The 12,987-nt window shown below is 37.3% G+C and overlaps 2 protein-coding genes across 3 annotated transcripts in view; one reads left to right on the top strand and one right to left on the bottom strand.

Moving 5' to 3' along the window:
- nav1a (neuron navigator 1a) overlaps window positions 1-4,037 on the bottom strand; it is a 178,710-nt gene extending 174,673 nt beyond the window's left edge. The window contains exon 1 of the mRNA XM_016466664.1: window positions 3,815-4,037. The gene's annotated coding sequence lies outside the window, so the exon portion shown is untranslated. The remainder of the gene's footprint in view (window positions 1-3,814) is intronic.
- Window positions 4,038-4,557: 520 nt separating this feature from the next.
- The window catches only part of LOC107673143 (cysteine and glycine-rich protein 1-like), a 28,350-nt gene continuing 19,920 nt past the window's right edge, over window positions 4,558-12,987 (top strand). The window contains exon 1 of one of the 2 annotated variants that reach the window (XM_016466654.1): window positions 4,558-4,645. The gene's annotated coding sequence lies outside the window, so the exon portion shown is untranslated. The remainder of the gene's footprint in view (window positions 4,646-12,987) is intronic. The other variant, XM_016466638.1, reaches the window with a different exon arrangement.

The following is a 12,987-nucleotide window of genomic DNA, read 5'->3' as shown; positions in this document are numbered from 1 at the left end:
GTATAATTTACAGTGAATAACCGTAAATTGACATTCCCAGAATTCCCTGTGTTACATTTCAAATTTGATGTTTTTTTGTTGAAATAACTGTTTCTTCTTAGTTTTTTCTTATCCGTTTTGTATATTAGGGTTACACCTTATGTTGTTAAATGAATGTTTATTGCATTATTTCAGTTTCATGTGTGTTACCATGATGGTGTTTAGTGTTTGTGTGAATGACACTGTGCACCTTCTATATATGTTATTATTTAAAAGCTGCTTGTGATGGGCTTTGGTTCATCGTGTGACTTTCTCATCACCACCTGCATTTGGTGGTTATCAGTGTATTACAAAAGGTACAAAACAGATTTCAGTACTTCAATAGGTTGGTATATTAACATTATATCAGTTAATGAAATTACGGTATTTAACTGTAAATTTAAGTTAAAACCTAAAACTTTGCTACCGTATTTTTTACGGTAAAATTCCGGCAACCACAGCTGCCGGTTTTTTACCGTAACCTTTACGGAATTTTTTTTACAGTGATGTATGCCACAGAGACAATCAACCTACACATACTCAACACCGGGTGCTGCTTAGACTAGTCTTACAACTTGCCTTACAAGTCATCTAATTTTTTTTTTCATTAAGACTAACAAATTAATGTAGACTGGTCTAATTTGAATCCGAAAAGTAAGACTGATTACCCCTTGAATAACTGCTAGTTGGTGAGAAGAGTTGTTAACACAGAGTCTTGACATAGTAACTTTGTTTATGTGACCGGCCCCAGGAATAGAGACCTGGTTTATTAGCAAGCAAAGATGCTCATAAAGGTGAAAAGCACAGGATGTTTCACATGGTGTTTATCTCGGGCTGTGCTGACATCACACCTGATGTCGACCTCCTTATCACGAGTCAGCACATGGACTGATTGGACTGTTGACATGGAGGCTGTCAGGCAAACAACATTCAAGGCTGACCTGCCTGCTAAACCTAACAGCAGACCCTTATTTACTCTGAGAGACCACATGAAAAAGTTCATCTGCTATCTGCTCCATTCTGTCATGCCCTGCACTGATTACAAAAGGAGAGACGGACAGGTTTTCAGCTCAGTCTGAATCTGTGTAAAGTCTGCCACCTACTGCTTGGCATAAGAAGTGGCACAAAACAGACCGGTTTCATTTTCCCATTAATATCCAAACATGACACTCTTGTTTTATGTCCGTATGTTCCATAAAAGACTATGAGTGTGACCACCAAACAGTGAGTCTTCAGCACTTATCTGAAAGCACTGTGAGTCCACAAACCCTATTATCAAATGAAATTTGCATTTCAAGTGGGTCCTCGTTCCCTCTGGATGGCATAAAAACAAAACAGAATTAATAACATGGCCTTGTTGCGAATGAAAGTGCTAGTTAGGCAGCTATTTGTGGTAAATACACTGAAAAATTCACCATGGTAACAATTTCCACCAAAATACCAACTTAATTTCATTTAATTTAAATCATGTTTATGTTAACTAATATTTGTTTTGTTTTGTTTTATTTTATTTTATGTATTAAGGTAGATAAGTATGTTTTTTAGTTATTTATATTTTATGTATGGTAGCTAAAGCTTTATTTTTGTTGTATTTTATGTATGATTTTAGCTATTAAGTATGTTTTGTTTCATTTAATGCATGATGTTAGCTTATGTGTATGTTTTATTTTTTTATTTTATGTATGACGGTAGCTTATATCTACGTTTTATTTTATTTTTGTTTCATGTATGATAGTAGCTAATAGGTATGTTTTATTTTATTTATTTATTGCTAATGTTGTGTATTATGGTAGCTAAAATGTCTGCTTTATTTCATTTTTGTTTTATTTTATGTATTATGATAACTAATATGTATGCTTTTTGTATGATGGTAGCTAATATATACGTTTTATTTTATTTTTGTTTGTTATGTATGATGTGAGCTTAAACAGTATGTCCGTTTTATTTTATTTTATTTACCCAAATAACATTTTCTAAAACAAATTAGCTGTGATTGTTGCTCATTAGTCAGCTGCCACATTTAAGACTTTTAACTTTCATCATGGCTAACAAATGTTCTGAATGTTCCTCCTTCTTCCTTAAAACTGCATGTTGTTTGACCAGTTAGATGAAGTGAGTAACACGGTAGACAATGAGCCGGTTAATCACAAACCAGTGTGTTTTTACTTGTTGAGTGACAGTGTGACTCATGAAGGCAAACACAATGGACACCGGTCAGAGGTCCCTCTCCGTTACACTCAATTCACTTCAGTTCAGCACATCTGAAGAGACTCCGAATGAGCTCTGACTGTGTCAGTCTAGTGCTGACTATTGTGGGTAGTTGTGTGTGTAACGATAAAAGGTTAAAAAGGGTTGAGTCTTTCCCGCATGTCCGCATCAGCTGGTCTGAAGCTCTTCTGCCACATCAGAGCAGCATTTGACCCTGTCACTCATCAATTAACCTCACTCTGTATTTGATGTTGCCACAATGTCATATGCTTAATGCAAACAGCATGTGTGACAGAGCATATTAATTTAAAAAGGATGGATACAAATATTTATACTTCAAAAAAAGCAATGGCTTATAACAAACAGATGTTACAGCATCTCACTGTCAGGATATCAGTCTGCAATTGGAAATGATTGTACTCAATCTGTAGCTTTTCCCTTTTGTGAAGAATATGTACATTTAATCTAATCATCACAACAATTCTTGAGAAAAATATGTAATATAATAGAATATAATAGAATGTAATGTAATGTAATATAATATAATATATGGCATTTTAAAAATACATAAACCACTTGATTTGATTCCATTTCTACCCCTTTTCTCTCCTTTTATTGTGAAAGTGAAAGTGAAAAAGTGAAAGTGACGTATGGCCAAGTATGGTGACCCATACTTGGAATTAGTGCTCTGCATTTATCCCATCCAAAGTACACACACACAGCAGTGAACACACACACACCGTGAACACACACCCGGAGCAGTGGACAGCCTGTGGTGCAGTTCCCTCCCCCCACCTACAATCCCTGCCGGTACGAGACTCGAACCCACAACTTATTGTTAAGTTGTATAACAACATTGTTGTTATTTTTTTAAACAACATTGGCTGATTAATCAGTTTTTATAATATAATATATATAATATAATATAATATAATATAATATAATATAATATAACAGTTGTGTGTCCAATCAAAATCTACAATGTTTTTGGCACAGACTTATCCGTCACTTGGAAGAAATTCGCCAGATTAGACAAATACCAACATGACATGCCCTCAACATCGAAAAATCTGAACAAAACTACTCAAAAGAAGATACGACCCAGTTCTGGACTACATTAATACAGGTTTAGATGCAGATAAACATTCAAAAAGGCATTTATGAACCAAACCCTCAAATTATAAAGACAAGCCTGCTGAGTTATTCAAAAGAAGGCATCAGGATCTCAACCTAATTAAGCCTCAAATAATTATGTACTTCGCTACAAAGTCACTATACAAAAGCGCATAATCAGTCAGATTCTGATGTCATTTTTTTATAACTTCAGTATTTTAGCATATAGGATATAATGACACAGTCAAGTAGAGTACAGACTCTGCCAAACACATCCACCGGTTTCACAGCATCAGGCATCACTGCAATGAAAAACCACACAACCACCTGATGGGAATTTTTCAAACATTCACTCTGTCCTGAGAGAGTCGCCTTCTTCAAGGAACTGTCATCATCTTCCCATACCACAGTGGCAATTATTCTCACACATTCAATAACTGTAATTCAAATAATATGTCAGTGTAACATCTCTTACCTTACGGCTTCACTGTACAGTACGTTTCTTCGTACTGCCGTTGAGAAATGCGGGCTACGGATCCGTGTGCGATCCTAAGAAACAATAGGATGTGTTTTTTCCTGGATTACACTTGCATCCTTTGGCGTGCTTTCCCAATGAAACACAAAGTCCACTTGGAGGAAACAGGAAGTTTTCTCGCAGGGCAGGGAAGCCCTCGGCCAATCAGCGGTTTTCAATTCTGTTAACCCGAGGAAGTCTTACTCATTCACAAAAGTTATCGAAAGCTGACCTAACTCTGAAGTCATATTTCTGATATGGCACACAATGACAATGTCAAAACAATGTTCAAAAACCCAATATCATCCAGTTAAATGAAGCAGTTCAACTAAACGGATGCATTATGAAAGCATGGCTCTCTGGGAGTAAACACACACGTACTCTCTGCAGTCCTCAAACTCATTGTCCTGTCGCACATGCTGGGTCACGAACAAGTGTCACACTGACTCATCGATCCTGCGTAGCCCTGACTCAGAATGATACACTCATCACTCCTCCAAACACAGCCGACTGATGAAAAACTACATCCATTTCTGGCACAAAGCGCTTCCTGTTTGGAATGCGAGCATCTCTGCTGCTTCTCTGCTACAAAGACTCAGCCTCAGGGTTGTATCTTGCCATCTCTCTCTCTTTCTCTCTCTGCGCCCTCTTTTGCTTTTTCTCTCTCTATCTGCCAGTAAATGGACCCGTTGTCTGGGCTCCTGCTCGGCGTGAAATATTAGCTCTCTCCTACAGCAGTAGCTATCTGGGCCATTAGGAGGATGAAGCTATCAGATATGAAGAACAAATTCGGTATGTGGATGATAAAGACTCTGATAAAGACTCCTGATGCTGCAAATACGACTGTGTGTGTGTGTGAGGGCTGTAAAAGCAGTGGCAGAATGATAAGGCTGTAAATAATCCAGGCTTAGTCTATCTGAAGTGTGGGTTTTGAGGTTAAACGCTACTGTTTGGCTTTGACATCACTTTTAAGTTATAAATATTGCTATTTTGTTCACACTTTAGTTGACATTAAATACTTTTGTGAAACCGACATGCTACAGACCTCATGCAGTGTGGCGCCATATTTAATTTTTGAGGGGAATGAAAACGAGGCTGTGAGGGACAGAAGTACATGAGCTCAATGGATTGTACTGTTGTTTAACAACATGCCAGTTGTTCAACTGATAAAACATCCTTACAAAAGACTTCTAGTAGACAAAAACTTTATAAAACATTACTGAGAGCTGTGAAAATGATGTGATAGGACTTTTATACAGTGCAAGCCATTGTAAAGACTGTAAGTCTATTCCTCAGACTTGTTTGAATTTGCATAAATCCACATAGAACTGATCAAATGTAAATGTGTGCATTGAATGCACAAATGTAAAATTCAATATGGGTTCTACTGAATAAAGGCCAACTCACACCAGGAATGATAACACTAGGCGCGTTTCTATTAACCTTCAAATTGCACAAATTGAAATTGAAAATTGAAAATACGCCTAATTGAAACGCGTCAATTTCACAAAAACGCCCATATATCGCCAAAAAAGTTTTTACGCTCGCATGAGGTGGTTTTTCAGGCAATGCGAAAAAGGAATCATTCACAAAACTGCAATGGAAACGTTTTTTTCGCATTTACAGGTCACATGGCGTATGTAAAAAGTCATATGATCATTCTTCGATGTACTATGTACTCCAAGAAACACTTCATACGTGGCCGCTCTCCAGTATAAGGGGCGAAGCGGCTCTCTGTGCTGCTTCTGTAAAGATACACGCATACGCCTCCTTTGAATAAATATAGCCAAAATCTGTTAAGATCCCACCAAAATCCGTTGCCATGACTTGTCGCGAGAGGCAAAAGATTACATTTTAGTTGCATAACATTGGTTAATGGAAACACCGTCATTCCACAATACTTTTTTATCAACATTTATGAAATATCACCAAAGTTTTGTGAAAATCTGTAATGCAAACGCGCCTAATAACTATCAGCATCCACACCAAGGCACCATATTGCTTTGTTTATTATAAGCATGCACTGGAATTATGTCACCGGGTACTTTAAATGCTCAAGCTATTTAAAGTGAGATGGATTCTGATTGGCTGTCAATGTTTTTAGAGTTCATCAGCTCGAAAAAAAATCATACTAAAAGTGATTCCTACGATATCGTTAATCGTTATAGTTGTGGTGTGAACTCTGCTATTCTTTAACATTTAGAACGATTTTTAAAAACGAAATTTATTGCCTAGGGTGCGTTGCGTACAACTAACAGCCTCTTCATTTTGACATACTTACAATATCCACTTAAATCACTGTAATTTTGCATCGGAATCAAGTAAAAAGGTGCTAAAATAAGACCGGTCTTTTTTTAAGTGGGGAATAACAGTAATTTAGGCCTGTTTGATAGGGACTGGGGTGTAAATCCCAGGCAATGCTAACTAGCTGTTAGTGACAGAGGGGATGTTTTAATGAGGACCGCAGGAGGGCTTTGTAAAGACACAGCTGTTCTTGTAAATGGGCATCTTCTCTGTTTCTTTGAGATGTGCGCTGAATAGGATGCAGGAAACACTAATTAAATCAGTGGGTGATGAAGGTTTACAGAGAAATGGGCTGTCATTTCTAGCTGAGACATGGATACTTTATCAACATGCTAACTTGCAGGCTAAAGGTTAGAAAAATACATAATCACAAGAATGCTTAACGCTTTGGTAATTGTCCTGCTTAGATTAGAGAGTTTAGCAGAGCGCATTGCAAAACAAGAAGAAAAAAAAAGAAAGAAAATGTGCTGTTATTAAGAAAACTATTTATACAAGATTTGCTAATTACAGGAATGGTACATCCAAAAAATACTTTTTCTGCTATCAATCTCAGCTGTGTTTATATACATTCATAAATGGTGCATCAACATTTTTGCACCACTTTTGATGTCAATGACGATTGCTCACTGAACCAATAATATCTGATCACATATTTTTTTTGTGAATATCATAGTTTCAATTTCATTCTGTTCCTCACACAGAACTTCTGTATAGCTCACAATGGATACGGGACATTTTTTATAGTATTTTGTCCATCTCAGGTTCATTGGACAAACGAAAAACATTTTTGAAAAATGATATTAAGTTGTTTCTTGCATGTTTTGCAACACGTTCAAAGTGAAACATCTAGTGAGAGACACTAAAAGTGCGTTTGGTTTTGTCTAAAACAAATAAACGTGAATCTGGCAACGTTTTACGTATGTATGTATTGTGGCAGTTTGGAAATTAAATGTCTGGTGAGTGGCGCTAAAAGGTAAAGGCTCTATTGCACTTGAAAATACTAAACCCTACTCTAAACCTAAACAAATGTGTTAACAAAAGCAAATATAAGATATAAATTCATTTGCTGAAGTCTTTGAGATCTTTTATCATGACTAATTTCAAGGGACTTGTACCCAAGCAAGCGCTTCACATCACAAGTGCAGTGCTGTACCAGGTGCACAACAGAGCAAGTTTACTACAACAGAAAAGCCATACATATGGAGCTGGTTATGCGATGCAAACATCAAAGTGTATTTGTTTACAAATCATGCACTGTGATAAAAGTGTTTTGAGATCATAACACAGCGCTGGGCAAGGAACCATGTGAAAATAAGTACTTTGCAAACAATAATCCAACCCTGTAATCATAATTTGTGTGAAAAGGATTAAAAGTTGTATTTTACTGCCACTAGTGTTCATGTCAGCTGGAAACTGCAATGAATTACATGAATTGGTACGTTTGTGGAGTTAAGCAAAAATGTAAGTAGGCGCACTGAGCCTGCACGAAAATAACTTCTATTGCTTAACATACAGTAAGCAAGAAAAATATTGGGGTTTCAAAAAACATAAAGGTGATTAAAATATATTATGTGAACTATTTGTTTAAAGAAACCCCAAAACAGTCCACAAAATGCTGTGATTAACTACTCATTAAGAGTACTCGAGTATTCTAGGCAGGCATGTCATAAAAAGCATTCATTTGCAATATGGGTAGGTGCCGTATGGCAACATGATGCTGCTATCTGTGGTTATGAACCATGTATAGTCTAAACAATATTGTGTTCACCTGAAAATGTATTAATAACCCCTGAAGAATGTATTAATAATTCTCAGAAACAAGAAAATGGATAAAAGCACAATGGAGTGACAATTGGCCATGAGTAATTTTAGATTAAAATGTGTTGATGAACTCAAATATATTTAGCTGTGCACAAACACCTACAGGAAAATAATGCACAATAGTAGTTTATAGGGCTGTCAAAAAATAATTCAAATTTCGAATATTCGTCGAATTTAAAATAAAAATCCACATTCTAAACGTTGCATTCGAATTTTAGGTGTGCGTTAAGGAGGCAGCCTTATCAGCGGCGCATGAGATGCGATGGCGATGTAAGTGTCGCTGCATTATAATGTTTTTGTTAGCCTATCCAGTTGAAGCCACTAGAACGCGGCACTGCTGCGTTGTTAATTACAAATATTGCGGGAAAAGAGAACATCAATGCGGAGAAGATCTTTTTTACGTCAAAACTGAAACCAAGCCGTGTTGAAGCCACTAGATGCGGCGCTGCTGCGTTGTTAATTACAAATATTGCGGGAAAAGAGAACATCAATGCGGAGAAGATCTTTTTTACGTCAAAACTGAAACCAAGCCGTTCACAAAGAACACATATTTCGCACATTTTCTAGAGGGATATCTATCAGCATGCACTCGCATCTCGAGTTGAAGCCACTAGAACGCGGCACTGCTGCGTTGTTAATTACAAATATTGCGGGAAAAGAGAACATCAATGCGGAGAAGATCTTGTTTACATCAAAACCGAAACCAAGCCGTTTACACAGAACGCATTTCACATGCATTTTCTAGACGGACATCTATTACGGTTGCACTCGCGTCTCGCACAAGAGAGCCGCATGTTTAGAAAGCCATGTAAAATTAATGCAAGTTTAACTTTGAAAAAACATCTCTCGAGACTTTATGGTGGGTTTTTTTCCCCATCCCACTGCAACTCGTGTTTTTAAATGAAAAATGTAATCTGTGTGATTGGCTTTCGGCCCTTTGTATTAAACTATGAATACATACATGATGCTGTTTTGTTTATAGTTGTTTAAGCAATTTAATTAATTATAATTGGTTTATAAACATTACGCACTTTTTTCCACAGATAGTCATGTTATCTTATATGCTTTGAATAAACGGGCATTGGTCGATGTGCCCTCTTGTGGCCTCAGGAGAGAAGCCAAAAGTTTTTCTTCACCCTAACTGAAATTATGCATTTTAAATTCGAATATAATTCGAATTTTGATAATATTTAAGTACAAAATTCGAATTTAGTTTTTCATCCATTTTGACAGCCCTAGTAGTTTATGACTTCTTTGTTGGAGAGGGTGATTCACTTGTCAATGCTGAGTCAGACAGCCATGAGTAATATTATTATGCAGCAAAGCGTATCACTCAATAAATAAGTGAAATACTGACAGATTCCTTTGTTTTGAACAGATTGTGAAGGTCACTGACTGAATCCTTAGGGATTTAACAATAGATGCTGCTGCGCTCTCTCTTGGATGCAGGATCATTTTACAGACAATATCACCCGAGACCAATTTATCCCAGAAAGTGCTTGGGTGACTCAGCAGCTGAGTAACTGTTCCTGAAAAATGGGTCAAACTGACCGAATGGCTGTTTGAGGAAGACCAAACTGTTTGGTCATCAGAATATAAAATGCATCAACAGACAATGCGATGCCTTTAGACACACAACAGGGGAGCTGCCGCCGCATGCTGTACATCTAAATGAACAAACATATACAGATACACACTTGTGGTCTGCATGGGGCACAGAAAAGCCAGTAAACAACATCTATCTGTCAGCTGTCTGACTGTAATTTACTGTGCCATTCCTGAGAGTCAGAGAAGTATACATTAGATATATAGAGAACTGTAACATGATATGCTCAAACAGCATTTAAATAGATCAGAAATTATGAAATGACACAATATACTGTAGACCTTTTTTCTGGTCTCTCTGTTGCCCCCTACAGGACAACAGTGGAACTGTAATCCATAGTTTGACAGAAGATGGTAAAATAGATTTTAAACTGATATCATACAAAGAAAATCAAGAAATCTCAATCTCACAAATTAATAAAATACAAATATGGTGGGATATTCTGAACTTGTGAAGGGTCAGAAGAGCATCAAACTAAAATGGCATCTGCCCCTCGCCCCCTCCATTAATTCATTTAAAATGGCAAACTTACCGTAATAATGAAGTCAACAGCTCAAGTATTATGCGCAGTATTTAAACAGAGAAATGTGGTGAAAGTTCAGTCTTGAGAACATTTCTCCTCGTGGGACAAGCGTCCTCTCACATTGCAATCAACTGAAACTCATCCATGATACTAACAATAGTGTGTAATACAGCACTGTTGGATCCATTTCTTCGTGACATTTAAGGTGTTTTCATCTTTAAAGTATTTTCATGCATACTGTGAAAAGTTAAAACGTGCGGTTACATTTCTAGCTGAGCTGACTCTTAATGCCATCTAAACAACACAATTGCAAGTCTGAAATTGCTTTTATAAAGCATGACAAAATAATATTGAGTAGCCTAACTTACATTTTAAACAAAATATCGCCAATTATGTATGTTGGCTCCGCAAACAAAAACTGTTCCAAACAAAGCCACTGCTGACTGACCACGTGTTGTTCGCACCTGAATGCAGTGTTGCCAACTGCTTTCAATTGAAAGTAGCTAAAACTGGTAGCTAAATGTCACTAGATGACATCACAATGGCAAATTCACTGATCTATATAAAGATGAACGTAGATCAGTGGGCAAGATGAGAACTTAGATAAGGTTTGTCCAAGCAGTTGCTATATTTGTCCCTAAACTTTTGAAAAAAGTCTCAAAAGGGGTGGGGAAGTCGCTAAATCTAGCTACAAAGTAGCTAAATTGGCAACACTGCCTGAATGAGTCTGTGTTTTTGAACGAATCAGTTGGGTCAATGATTCAAAAGACTCACTCATAAAGACAACTGTCACTTGATTCGTCGAATCAGAGTTTTTGAACCAATCTGTTGGGTCAATGATTCAAATGAATCAATTGAGTGAATGACTCAAATGACTCATGAAGACAGTCGCTTGTCGCCACCTACTGGTGTAACAATGTAATCTGCAGAAAGAATCACTGAATCTGTCAGAAATGCACACAGACGCGCAAACAGTGAAACAGTCCAGCTGTTGGACTGTTATATGAGCACACTTGACCAATCAAAGTGGAGAACCAGAAGCATATTGTATAATGTGATGTTAAATCACCCAAAAATGAAAATTCTGTCATCATTTACTCACCCTCATGTCATTAAAACCTGTAAGACTTTCATCTGCAGAACACAAAATAAGATAATTTGAAGAATGTTGGTAACCAAACAGTTTGGTTACCATTGACTTACATATGGTCAAAAACACTGAGAAGAATTCTTCTTTTATATACCACAGAAAAGTAAGTTATAGAAGTTTGAGTCAATTTTTGGTCATTTTAGGGTGAACTATCGCTTAAAATCTTCATGTCCAGTAAATCATGGTAATACGCTTTATAAGTAGCTTTATAAGTATCATCTTCTACTTGGAAATCTACAAACCATCCTTGTTGATCTATGCACTAATACAACCATTACAATCATCAACAGATAAAAAGAGAGCATGCTACGAAGGAAATACAATAACTGACTGATTTCAAATCAAGCTAAAACAGCTGAAAAGAAATATAGGATAAAATGATTGTTTAAGCATGCTATCAAACCACAAATTTGTCCGACTCTATGCAGATTTGCGAATAAAATAAATTATCATAAAAAAATAATAATCAGTGAGGAGCTACTCACAGCATGAAGGCTGTCCATTCACTGCAGAGCTGTGTATGTTTCCACTCTCCTTTGAAGTGTGTGAGTGTGTGTGGAAGCAGAAGCTCTTCAGATGAAGGACATGCATACACTAACACATGTGCACACACTGAAATATCTGTTGCGTAGCACCAGAAGGCTCTTAGGCACAAAGACGAGGCCTATAGAGTGGCTTCTCCACAGATTACACACATTCCCATATGACAGTGCAATGAGAGGGACACAGTGTGTGTGTGTCTGTGTGTGTGTGTGTGTATGTGTGCGTGTACCTGGTATTAGTAATACTAGTAACAAGGATAGTAATACTAGTCAATTTTGACCTTGTGGGGACATTTTTGAGGTCCCCATGAGGAAACAAGCTTATAAATCATACAGAATTTGTTTTTTTGAGAAAGTAAAAATGCACAAAGTTTCCTGTAAGGGGTAGGTTTAGGGGTAGGGTTGGTGTAGGGCAATAGCACATACAGTTTGTACAGTATAAAAACCATTATGCCTATGGAATGTCCCCATAAAACATGGAAACACAACATGCGTGTGTGTGTGTGTGTGTGTGTGTGTGTGTGTATTGTGGGTAAAGTCGGCCGAAGCCAAACTACTTGTGGCCCCAGGCACGCTTTATGCCAGCACTATTAGGGGAAGCCCGGCAGACGCCGCCACAATGGTGAGTCTGTGCCAGTGTCACCCCAGCCTTTGTAAGCGTTTTACAGCCCACTAATGATGCAGCGAACACGGCCATCTGTGTGCAGGGGGCCTTTTCTGAGTGCACACAAATGAGTAGATAACATGAGAGAGACAGACAGATTAAGGAGGCAGTACAAAGCGAAGTTGGTATGAGATGATTATACGGTTCTTTGTTGAGAGCTTTTAATTGTTTTGGCAGCCTTATGCAAATTACATCCGAAACGGCGAGGATTGACTGAAGGAAATGAATTGGGATTTTTGTTATAAGGGGATTTCACACAAACAGTGACGCATATTTGAAAGTGCAATTCAAATAAATTGAATGATTCAGAAATTTTTTTTCACACAACGTTCCTTACGACGCAAATCTTGGACCATATGCCACATGATGACGCACAATAATCATCGACAGGAATTAAAAATGTCAATTCTGTCATCATTTTCTCACCCTCAAGTTGTTCCAAACCTGTATGAATGTCTTTCTTCTGATGAACACACACACACAAAAAATATATTTTGAAGAATGTTGGTAACCAAACAGTTGCT

The sequence above is a fragment of the Sinocyclocheilus anshuiensis genome, unplaced genomic scaffold (genome assembly GCF_001515605.1).
Source record: "Sinocyclocheilus anshuiensis isolate Anshui unplaced genomic scaffold, SAMN03320099.WGS_v1.1 scaffold453, whole genome shotgun sequence".
Taxonomy (NCBI): Eukaryota; Metazoa; Chordata; class Actinopteri; order Cypriniformes; family Cyprinidae; genus Sinocyclocheilus; species Sinocyclocheilus anshuiensis.
Note: the sequence above shows the minus strand (reverse complement) of the source record. Positions and strands in the feature narration are given on the sequence as shown.